Below are 12,322 nucleotides of genomic sequence, written 5' to 3'. Positions count from 1 at the left end.
CAGACCGAACTTAGAGAGGGAATTCATCTTATTTATTACTAAGCAAAACAGAGTAGAGGAATGAGAAATAAAACCAAAATCTTAAAACACCTTCCCCCACCCCTCCCATCTTCCCGGGCTCAACTTCACTCCCGGCTTCAACCTCCGCCCCCCCCAGCGGCACAGGGGGACGGGGAGTGGGGGTTACGGTCAGTTCATCACGCGGTGTTTCTGCCGCTTCTTCATCCTCAGGGGGAGGACTCATTGTTCCCCCGCTCCAGCGTGGGGTCCCTCTCACGGGAGACAGTCCTTCACGGCCTTCTCCAGCGTGAGTCTCCTCCATGGGGTGCAGACCTTCGGGAGCAAACTGCTCCAGCGTGGGTCCCCCACGGGGTCACAAGTCCTGTCAGCAAACCTGCTCTGGCGTGGGCTCCTCTCTCCACGGATCCACAGGTCCTGCCAGGAGCTTGCTCCAGCGCGGACTTCCCACGGGGCCACAGCCTCCTTCAGGTGTCTCCACCTGCTCCGGCGTGGGGTCCTCCACGGGCTGCAGGTGGAATCGCTACACCCCCTCATCCTCCCTCCATGGGCTGCAGGGGGACAGCCTGCTTCACCATGGTCCTCACCACGGGCTGCAGGGGAATCTCTGCTCTGGCGCCTGGAGCACCTCCTCCCCCTCCTTCTTCACTGACCTTGGTGTCTGCAGATGTTCTTACATCTTCTCACTCCTCTCTCTGCCTGCAAAAGCGCTCTCTAACTGTTTTTGTCTTTCTTAAATATGTTATCACAGAGGCGCTGATTGGCTTGGCCTTGGCCAGCGGCGGGTCCGTCTTGTAGCCGGCTGGCATTGGCTCTGTCAGACACAGGGGAAGCTTCTAGCAGCTTCTCACAGAAGCCACCCCTGTAGCCCCCCCGCTACCAAAACCTTGCCACGCAAAACCAACACATCTTACTAAGTGTTGGGTTTGTGGTGGACCATTAGGTTTAGAAAGTTGGCCATGGACCGCTATCCCCATTTCCCCTGAATGGCTGGTGAGCAACTACAGTGAAATTAAAAATGGTACCTATTGGGAAGACAGCACATCACTGCCCTGGCCAGTACGATACCCAGCTTGTGGAGAATACTGTATAGCCTCCAACAACATCAATACTGAAAACTACCTAGGACAGTCTAACTGTAAATTGACTTACAGCTATGGTAGTACTTCCACAGGGAGGATGGAGTGGAGATGGCAAAATGAAACAGGTGGTATTTGGTATCCAGAGGGATTCTGGTCCCCAGATGGGAGCTTAAGGTCCCACTGGGGAGGGTTAATGAATTGTTCCTGTTCATATAATAGTTCGGTAGGAGCCTATTATTGTACTAATTGTACTTCAAATAACTCCCCCATGACCCCCCTGAGTCCATGGGCACAAGGCAATTATTGGGACGATCCAAAAGGGTGAAACTCATGGAGCCCCTTTGCCAATGGGCATCGTGCTCTGAAGGGACATTATTGGATATGTGGTCATTCTGCTTATAAACTGTTACCGGCAAATTGGACTGGGGTGTGTTATGTGGGAGCAATTCGCCCCTGGTTTTTCCTACTCCCAGAAAATGAGGGTGACGGGTTGGGTGTTAAGGTATATGATGATCTCAATCGACATCGGCGGTCCATTGATACTTCTATAGCAAGTAGAAGTAGTCAAACCTGGAGCAAAGATGAGTGGAGCCCTCGACGTATCGTAGAACATTATGGACCTGCCACCTGGAACCCCAATGAGTGGGTTAGTGGTGCTTGAGAACCTATCTACAATTTAAACCGCATTATTCGATGCAAGCTGTCCTAGAGATTATTACGAATGAGACAGCCCATGCTCTTGACCTATTAGCAGACCAAGCCACGCAAATGCGAGCAGCAATATTTCAACATCGTATGGTTCTCGATTACCTGTTAGCCGAAGAAGGGGGTGTCTGTGGTAAATTAAATGATTCTAACTGTTGCTTAAAGATTGATGACAATGGGAAAGTTGTCAAACAAATTGCCACAGGAATATGGAAGCTGGCCCATGTCCCTGTTCAGACATGGCAAGGCTGGGACATTGACTTATTCTCCTGGCTCCCAGGTGGCCCCTGGGTTAAGCGAATCGTATTCTACTTGTTATGTGGTTTTACCATGCTGATGTTTTTACCATGTATTATTCCATGTTTTGTACAATTGATTCAACGTGTTGTAGCCAACATGCAATTTGTAACTACTGTTTCACCTGACGGTGTTAAGCAAATTTGTGCTGTGCGTCGATCCACGCTGTCAGTAGTGCGAATTGTATGAGGTGCTCTTTTCCAACCTTTTTCTATATAACTATCTTTTCTCAAAACCGCCATGGGTCCTGAAGCAATCTTTTGAGCCACGGGGTGGTGTGAGAAACTGGACTGAAAGAACTTTTGTCTCAAAGATCGCTTTGCTCAAGCGGGAAACCCCTTCAACTACTGAGTGCGATAAGGGCAATTGCCCTTACTGTAAGGACGATTGCCGGGTCGTCGAGACTTTCAATCTTCGAAAAACACCTTGCAAGATCACGCGCCACGGCGCCAGATAACAGTGGTGTGAAGAATGGGGCTGGAACTGTGTGTACGCATGTGCAGGAATGTGGAAGCCGTGTCGTACGTGCCATCGTGAAGACCACCACGAGTATAAAAGTGGACCGCCAAGATGAGGATGGCGCGCTTTGGCCCACCGCCACAGAGGAAGGGATTTGGACTCTCCCGAGATGGACCTCCGAGATGCTGTGGAGCCGCCTCTTCGTCCGCCACTGCAGAACGAGAGATTTGGACCCCTTCCCCCCCCACCGAGGCACCGTGGACTCGTGGCGGTGACTATTCTTGCGGTTCTATCCCGGAGTCTTGCTTGGTTTTCTGCCTTTCTTTTCTGCCCTGTCCTATTGCTCTTATCGGTTACCATTACCTTTTCCTTTTTTTTTTTACTCTTTTCATAATAAAACTGTTTCTGGTATATGGCATTTGACCTCGTTTGTGTCTTCATCTCGCTCTTGGGATAGTATCGAAACGTCTCTGATATTGGATCGGGACAATGTGCAAGATAAATCCATTTAAATTAGGTGTATGGATCATTTCCATACCAAGATTGGACAAAATAATTTCTGGAGTAACTGTTATTTTAGTGGGTGTACTTAGCAGGGTGAGTGCATAAGGATAGTGAGCCAGATGATCACACGTTGGTAAAGTTAACATTTGGGCAACGGAGTGGCACAAGGCGAGAGCTCTGCTAAAGTCCCACTTAAGCTATTGAACTGAGAAGTTGAAGAGACTTATAAGGTTCAGAAGCCTTCTGATGCCTCGTTCAGGGAGACGAGTTTCGCTTTCTCTGAGAAATTGAAAAAATTGTCCTTCAGTTACTAAGCTTAACTAAGTGCACCTTAGTAAAGAAAAGGCAATACAAGCCACACCAAAAATTTCAAACACAAACAAACTTGATGCCAGTAGCTTGTTTCATCAATGGCTATCTCCTGTAGAGTTATTGTTTATCTTGTAAAATCAAATGAAGAATTTCTGTGCCATTTGTGCTTGGTTTTTCCATTCCATTTATACTCTAACCTAAATGCTTTCACCCAGTATCTCAATCTCACAGAAAGCAGTGTTTTGTCTGCTAAAAGCAGAGAGCCAGCTGACATATTTACTCATTTGCTGAGATGCAAGACAAAATTAGGTAGCCTCCTTTCCCTTTTTCCTTCTCACTGCTCTCTTTCTTGTTGGCAACCACTGCTTATTGCATCTTCTGGTGAACACACTGCACATTTCTCATAAAGCCTTCCTGTATGAGCTTTCTGCACGGTGACCTGTCTGGGGACATCCTTCCCTGCAAATTTAAAGTCTGTCCAGTTCAACCAAACTGCAGGACAGGAATTTGCAGAAGGTGCAGTGATTTTGATCCTCCCAAATCCAATTTGCTAGGAAATGAGTTGTCTATATTAATTTCTCTCAGGGGTTTTCTTAGTGTGGTATTTGAATTGTTATATAAAATGTGCTTGCCCTAGAGCAGGCCAGAAATATGACTAAAATATGACTGGAAACTTTGGGAATTTAAGTACTGACACATGGGCTGTGCTGAGACAGACATAGACTCTTTTAGACATATTATTAGGAACAAGGACCTGATTCCCTCCAGTCCATGCGGGGGGGATATTGCAGTATGAGACAGTGCATTGCAATTTAGATTTTATAGACTTGCTGAGGGTCATTGTACAGCAACAAGACACTTCTCAATTATTTCCACTCTGTGTTAAAGTTTTTGATTGTATCTAATGTAGTGTGTGCTAGCTGCAGAATTCATGAATATTTTATATTGTGAGATAAGGAGTATACAAGAAAAAATATTTTTCTTTTTTTTTTTTTTTTTTTTCCTTAAGCCAGGTTCCCCCCATGCCTCTTGTCTTTCTTTGGGTGATAAAAACACCTGTCAGCTGCTTAGAAAACTTTCTGAATCTGTTTGAGTGGCTTTATATTTGCAGACTATGCTCTTCAGCATGTTAAAAATTAAGTTGTCAGGGAAAGAAACTGTATCACTTGAAAAGAGTGGAGGGAGTACTGAAAAGATGCAGACATACAGTGGGAATGAAAATGACTGGGAGCTTACAGGGGAAGGAGTACTGAAATGCCTGAAAAGGCTGAGCCTCAGTGAGTTCCTCAGTGTTTTGCAGAGTGTCTCTGTCCCCCCTGTTTTCTTTAGACAACCACTGCCCTTTAGCAATGTGCACAGCACTGCTGGAATAGGCGGGTAGAAACACCAGCAAAACCTGAAGAAGAGATTATAATAAAATCTCAGCTAAGGGCATGGCATCCCCATCATTAAAACCATGAATGTCTGAACAAAAACAATCCCAATGCAGTGTTTTCAAATTGATTTTATGTGATTTTTCTTTACAGCACTTGTACACTGTTACTCACCCAAGTATAAGTTGCTTTCTATCTTGAACAGCAGATAATATCAAGAAGGCACTCAGCCTTTTTGCATGAAGTGTGAGGATGCTTCAGCCCATAGAGAGCCCATATGAGAATTCATTACATGGTGGGGCTGAGAAATGATTACAGCATCTTGCTGGACAGTTGTTGTCCTGGCTGTGGATCTATCTCATACTGTACAAGTAACATGGCTTTGTAAATTGTTAAATTCTTCCATGTTAGGAGTGAACACAAACAGCATTGACTGTCTCAGCTGAAAACACTCCAGTTAGAGTATCTACACATATGTTATTTTCTCCTCTTTTAGGTATTCATTCCAAGTTACCGGGCTTCTGCCTGCACTTTTGGGGGCAGAATTCAGCTATTCCAAATGCACTGGACATTTTCAGCATACACCTACTCTTGATGTCATTTTTTTTACCTGAATGGTTTGTCTAGAGTTATTTTTTCTTACTTCTGAGTAGTCCTTATGGGTATGTCCTGGAGAATAAGTTTCACTAGGCATGTTCCTTTGTGGATAGTAACCTGCAGCTGACTATTATGGGTCTTTCCCCACAAGGAACATCAATATCAGTCCTATGCAGTGCAGTAATCATGAGGATACCTTGCATGTCCCAGTGGCACATCATCTGTAATGAGTGTTATGCTAGATAATAAGTAGACCTGGCTGGAAATTTGAATGGAAAAAATTTCCAGTAAAAATTAAACTTGTTCAAATACTTAAAATTGTAGCAAAAAGATTACCTTTTTTGTTTTACATAGCTAGTTTTCTGCTGAATCTGAAAATTTTGAAATTTTGTTTTCTTTTCCATTTTCTCTTTCTTTTTGTACTATTCCTGACATCACATGTGATTGAATAATTATAGTGGCTGCATTCTGTCTCACACAGTGTTTCCTTATGTTATTATACTTTTTTACAATATTTTCACTTTTGGAAGATTTACTGTCTAATAATTTCAGAAATATGGTGGAAAAGGTTTACAAAAGTAATGTATTTTAATGCACTGATTGGCAAAAAAGTAAGGAAAATAACTTGGGGAAAATGTTTAGTAATTTAGTAAATTTTAAGAATTTGAAAAATTTCCAAGAATATTTACAACAACAAACATAAACCACATTATGATGCCTGAAAAATATAAATAGCCAGGTTTCTAGATTTCTCATTAAGTTGTTCTTTTTTGCACCTAGATAGAGAGCTCACAATTTTTGTCATAGAGACTATTTAGATAACTAACTGAAATGAACTGCATTTGTTTTCCACAGTAATGTTACTTGATTTGTCTGTTTCTTACTGCAGAACACAAATTCTGTAGATTTCTGTCTGTTTCACGTGTATGACAGATTTGTTCCTGAAGTACAAATATACGTTTAGAACCCTTTATGAATTGTCTGTATTTTTTAAAACTTTCCATGATCTTACTCTTCTTACTCTGACAGACCAGATCATCTCAGAAATGGTGCTTGTTCAGAATGACTACTATATGAGAGATCTAGCTTTTTTCAGAGGACTCCACAAAGTGTGCATATCACTGAAGCGTAAGTGGAGTGGGGGAGTGGGGGACCGGAATGCCTGGACTTGGTTTTGCTCTTATATAAGCCTAAATTTCATTTTATAACTCCTGTATTGTTGATCCTGGTGCAAAGAACAGTTTCTTCTGAGATTCTAACCATCTGGATAGTCCTGATCTTGTTGGTCATGTTTTATTCAATGCTCATTATCTCTACAGTTCTCAGAAGACTCTGTGTTTTATTTTAATTTTTTTTAAAAGTAGATATATTCTGTGGTGATGATGATGATGATGACTGAAATCCAGTAGGAAAATATCCAAATATACAGGAGTTTGGGTTTTGGAGGACTTTGGGGGATTTTTTTTTTTTTTTTTTACTGGTGGCAGCTCTGAATCTTTTCCATAACACTATCTTGAATGCAGAGGAGCAACATGAATACTTACTTTCAATTTTGGTGACTGACAGCAAGACATAAGAAATCAACACTTACAGAAGGTGCCCCAAGAACAGAGGTGGATTTCTGCTTTAGACTCCTCCATAAACCAACCACCATGGTTGTTGTCCAGGCACAGACAACAAATGCAGTCTGGGAAGGAGTCATACAATATCTCTCAACAATATCTGAATGAACACAGGTTTATGTAAATATGTCCACACTTCCCAGATATCTCTGCATTGCTATCAAGGTGAAACTTATTTCATCATCAGTGGCAGGACATACCTTATGCACTTGTATCTGTGCTGAAGAGTGTCCAAGATAAACACTTAGGACAGGGGCCTCAGGAATGGATCAGCTTTTGGGGTACCCATTTCTCTCAATAAAGAGAGCCCAGATACCTGTCATGGACTGGATCTTCTTGGCAGACAAATATTATAGACCCTGCTTAAAGTAACTACATTTCCAGAAAGGTAACAGCGTAAGTCTATTGTCAGCTATGAAACGGAGCTTCAAATTCCTCCAGCTCAGGAAGTCCCCTTGCCTCTGCTTGTTAGAAGCAGGATCAATATATCAGGAATGAAATCAGTGTATATATGCTCTGTTACTACTGTCCTTCCTAAAAATTGGTTCCATGCTGCTGTCATCAGGAGCACAACAAGACAGATGGACTTGTGGTCTTAGCTGGTACAGCTGTTCATATCTTTAGGTTCTTGTGAGAATAGCCTGAGAAAAATACTGGCATTTTCAAGTTAACTCCCTGAAGTCAGAGACCCAATGGTTCTGCGGTGGGCTTTACCAAAAAAACCCCCAAACAAACAAGAAACCAAAATGCAAAAAGAAAAAACAAAATATTTAATTTTACATTTTCTTGGAGTTGAGTCTTTAAAATGTTGTCACACCTCCATACACTACCAAGAAAATACTGGTTAAATGGTTTAACCTTCTGCAGTTTGAGTGGGGGACATACCTGACATTTTTGAGCTAACACCATGTTAAATATGGGCTAAAATTTGACTGAGCTCTGGCTGGGTGCACACTTGCCAGGCAGTGGATGCTATCGCAGTCCTTGGGTCCTGGTCCTCCAGTTGTTTGTTCTGGAATTCCTTGGACGTATGTTGAATTTCCTGTCGGGCCTACACCTGGCTTTTCTCTCCAGAGAAATCAGGAGGGACAGACAGGTAGAGCAGTAGCTGGTGCACACTGACTCCCACATAGAGCTAGGAAATGGCTGATGTGAGTCCCCTGAATGAGGACCCGGGATGTTCTGCTGGATCTATGTGTAAGAGCAAGGGCCCTGCCAGCACTGCTCATCATGAAGCTCTCCACATCCTTCTGACTGCAGCAAGAGGCTGTGGAGCTAACAACCTCTGTGTTCAGCTAGACAGCAGAAATGATGTGGGTGGTAGATGTTGCTGTAGACCTTCATCTCAGGGCAAAGGTGAACTGACTGAAGTGGGAGCATGGGGAAAGCTGGGAAGGGGTGGTAGAGTCTGTCACAGCTCTTTTGCTCCGGAGATGGGCTTGGATTCAGTGTAGTACAGGCATTTTGTTGTTACACCTTACAGGGGCTTGTGCAAGCTCAGCTTGCAAGGAGGAGAATAGAAGCAATATAATTCTGTTAACTTGGGCCTGGATCCATTTAAAGGTACAGATGTTTATTTGAATTTACATTTGTTGAGTTTAGGGTTGTATTTTTAATAATATCTGAGTTTGTTTACCAGTATGATACAAAGCCCTTATGGCAGTATTACTTGAATGTTACAACAATCCATTTTACAGAAGTGTGATTTATTACACATTCTTAAAACTAGTATCTTTCCCTGCACCTACTGTAGCTGTCACTGTCCAGATTGCTCTTCTGGAGCTTTATCTTATACATTAATAAACACTGGACAGTGAACATTGTACAAGGGTCTCATGAACTATTTATTTATGGATTTTTTAAATGTATCATGATGAAAACTACCAAGCAGCAAACAATTTTGGCTGGACAACATGGACAGCTGCTGTAAACAACAAACAACAGGACTCTGTGGGTAACTTATGATACACTCACTCTAATGGGAATTTTTCACTATCAATTAGACAGACTGAACGGCAAAGTTATATCCCCTTGAAAAGTGTAAATGAAAGGATATGATACTGGATAAAGAACCATTAAGTAACAGCACAGTTGCCTTCATCCATCCCCAGTGCCATAATACCTAAGAATTGTATCATATGCTTTTGCATAGTTATTCTCTCAATGGACCTGTGAGACGTGACACGTGGTTATCCCAGTTTCTCTGGTGTGCAGCCCAAGACCAAACAGCAAGGTCATGGTCGAGCTGGCTGGGTCCTTACTAGTCTGCCTGGTACTGACCCCGCCTTCCTCTTCACCCCAACATCCACAAGATTGTGATCAAAATGAATGTTTTGTCTGTTTTTCAGAGGTTGAACCTACATTCAACGTAAGTATAAACATTTATGCATCTAAGAAAATACCTGATGGAGGATTCAAAAGACTCCTGAAAAGGAGAGCTTTACATGCAGGTACTGAGGATGGAACAAAATGAAGGTCAGGATATCATTTTGTTTGCTTTGTGTAATACTAGTGTCAGACAACTTCTGCTGCATACAGTAATTTTGCCTGGTAAAGATTTGCTCCTGCTCTGGCTGCTACTTACTCATGTTGAGCAGCTCCAGAAGCTTCCTTGCACCTATGTCTGTGATGGACTGCTGAAGTGGCTGGACAGATTTTTCTGAGCTCTGACTTCAGAGCTGTTTAAACCCTTTTCGTTTATAAAACCGAGCTGTATGCAGCATGAGAACAAATCTTGTCTGTGATTTCTCCCCGCCCCCCCCATTTCAGCTACTAATTACGGCCAGAAGAAAAGGGAGGGAATTGCTTCTCTTGGCCACCTTTGCCCCTAACCATATCTAACCCTGAAATTTAAAACATATAAAATGTGGGAGTGGGGGAATAGTGGGAAAGATTTGCAAATGATTGGATCTCTGTTGAAAGATATAGATGAAATTTCACCTAACATATGTAGCTAAACAAAGACAGCTCAGTGGATCAGGTGAGCATGTGTGTTTTGCAGAGAGGAAAAGGATTTTATAGATATGGGAGCAGCTGAAGATGCAGATAGGCCCTACGGAGATGTTCCAAAGTATTTAGATACATAATCCTATTGAATTCAGTAGTATCTTCCTTGGCACTTCTTTGCATATGGAGTAACCCTGTTGATTTTAGCCTGGGGTTCTTATGTTAAAAAACCTGCACGCTAAAATGGTACAATTTATGCATTAAATGGTACATATTTTTTGGTACAAGTATTAGAGGAGCAAAGACCACTTTATTATACATTAAAAAGAAAAGTTTTCCACCACAGTTAGATTGGTGGCAGTACATTTTCATTAGATAGATGTGCCTGCATTGTAAGGTCATCAACTGAATTGGTGTGCTGCTTCTCATTCCCAAGATGTTTGGTGCAGAGAAGCTTTCAGACTTTGAGAACGTCAGTAAGAAACCTTCTGCCTGATCAGTGCTTCATATTGGGTAAAGGATCAAGTCCTTTAGAATCAGAAAATTCAGAAGCAAAAAACTGTAAGCCTGCTTCTCCCCCTCCCAGTGGCCTGTATGAGTAAACCATTAAGTCAATTCTGCCTAGTGGCACAAAATTGAATCAGTTGTTTTTAGCTTTTCATGAGATTTTTCACAAGATTCTTTAAGGCTGCTGTTCTGACTAACATTCTCCTTTTCTGGCTAGAATCAGATACATGTCTGTGAAAGACATAAAGACTCGAAGTCATGAAACATAGGTAAGAAAGTTTTGGCACCATTTCTATTATTTTGCCATGTGGCAACTTCTCCTTATGTTACCTGTTTAAATAAATTGGGATGACAGGTGTGTGGGAATTTAGTTTTACAAATCAATACTAACAGGGATTATTCAACTTTATAGGCCGAAAATAACTGTAGCCTTTCTTTGTACCTGATGTAAGTATTTGATTGGCATAACTTCTTGAACTGAATTTTTTACTAGCTTGTCATAGCTTTGTTATTAGACCTTCTCTCTTTTTTTTTAATTTGCATTGTCTCCTCTGAAGGTTTGTCAGGTGTAAATGTGGTGTGTGCTACCTGTTGATTTTTGCTGTTGGATGATTTTTCTTTTTCTCTGTGCCTTCTAGATAAAATCTCCTGAAGCCAGTATGGAAGAACATCCCAGTATTTCAGCCTAAGTTTTTATGTTCTTTAGAGGAACCTATCTCCTTCATTAAAGGTATCTAAACATCCATTTTTCCACGTTTTTTTCTTAGTTTTCCCTTTATTGTGCTGTATTTCCGTTCAAATAAAATACTTCTTTGTTAAAAAAAAAGTCAGCTTTTTTGAGATCTGTACCTCAGCATACATTTTGAGTCACACTGTTTCTTTTTGGATTGGTTTGGGTTTTTTTTGACCTTTTCTTTTTTGTCTTTTGGACTGACTTAGCAGCACTAGGTGCCTTAGTTTAAGCAGGGTTGAATGTGGGACTTTACACATGGAAGCAGGGATCAAGCCTATGTTTCCATGAAATGGGAAGGAAAAGCTAATGCATGGTCCCTGAACTTTTGTTTTTCCCTTTCCTGTGTATTTTGGTCAGCAAATTCCCTGCCCTCTCTAGACAGGATCTGAAGAAGTGTCATTAAATCACCTGTGAAATTTTTAGTTCTCGTGTTATTCTTCCCGAGAAAGAGAACATCTTATGGAGGACAGACACTGGCATTCATTTTCACATCTACACTCTCCCTTCCTCTCTGCATAGCCCTTGCTTGTCACCATTTCAACCAAAATATTAAAACATTTTTTTCTCATCTCTGTCTCACAAATCTGCTATCTTGGCTGCCAGCCCAGAGTGTGTACTGATATTACAAGGCAATTCCTTTTCCCACCCTGCCTGGTTTGAGTTAGATGGTAGGCAGATTCTTGAATTTAAAGCTGTGCTGGCTCTCTTTCTCATGCTGAGTTTTTCAGGTTTCCCAGTTACCCTGCCCAAGAAGCCAAGCTTTAGTAAACACAGCAATCCCTCTGCAAGTAGAAGCTGAATTAGACTAAGCATTCATAGAAACTAACAGGTTACCTCATGGTTAGCTCTGAATTTTATGAGCCACCATTGCTGAAAGAATCTCCCTTTAAATATTTGAATTCTCTTTTCTTTTTTTTTTTTCCCTCCAAGGTTTACATGAAACAAAAAACCAACCCTAGCCTCCAAAAGCCTTCAACCATAAACAGAATATAATGTTTACCCATGTGTTTGCTTCAAACGTCCCCTTCATTGACTGGAAAACCTATTTTGTCTTGATGATGTGGATAATTCAAACAATTTATTTCTATTTGAAAAATCAAGAAATCTGTTCCATTGTTCAAGAAACCCTCACACTGTCTCTGGGCTGCTTTCAGTGTTTCCTTTATA

The sequence above is a fragment of the Balearica regulorum genome, chromosome Z (genome assembly GCF_011004875.1).
Source record: "Balearica regulorum gibbericeps isolate bBalReg1 chromosome Z, bBalReg1.pri, whole genome shotgun sequence".
NCBI classification, from domain to species: domain Eukaryota; kingdom Metazoa; phylum Chordata; class Aves; order Gruiformes; family Gruidae; genus Balearica; species Balearica regulorum.
This window is presented reverse-complemented; position numbering follows the sequence as displayed.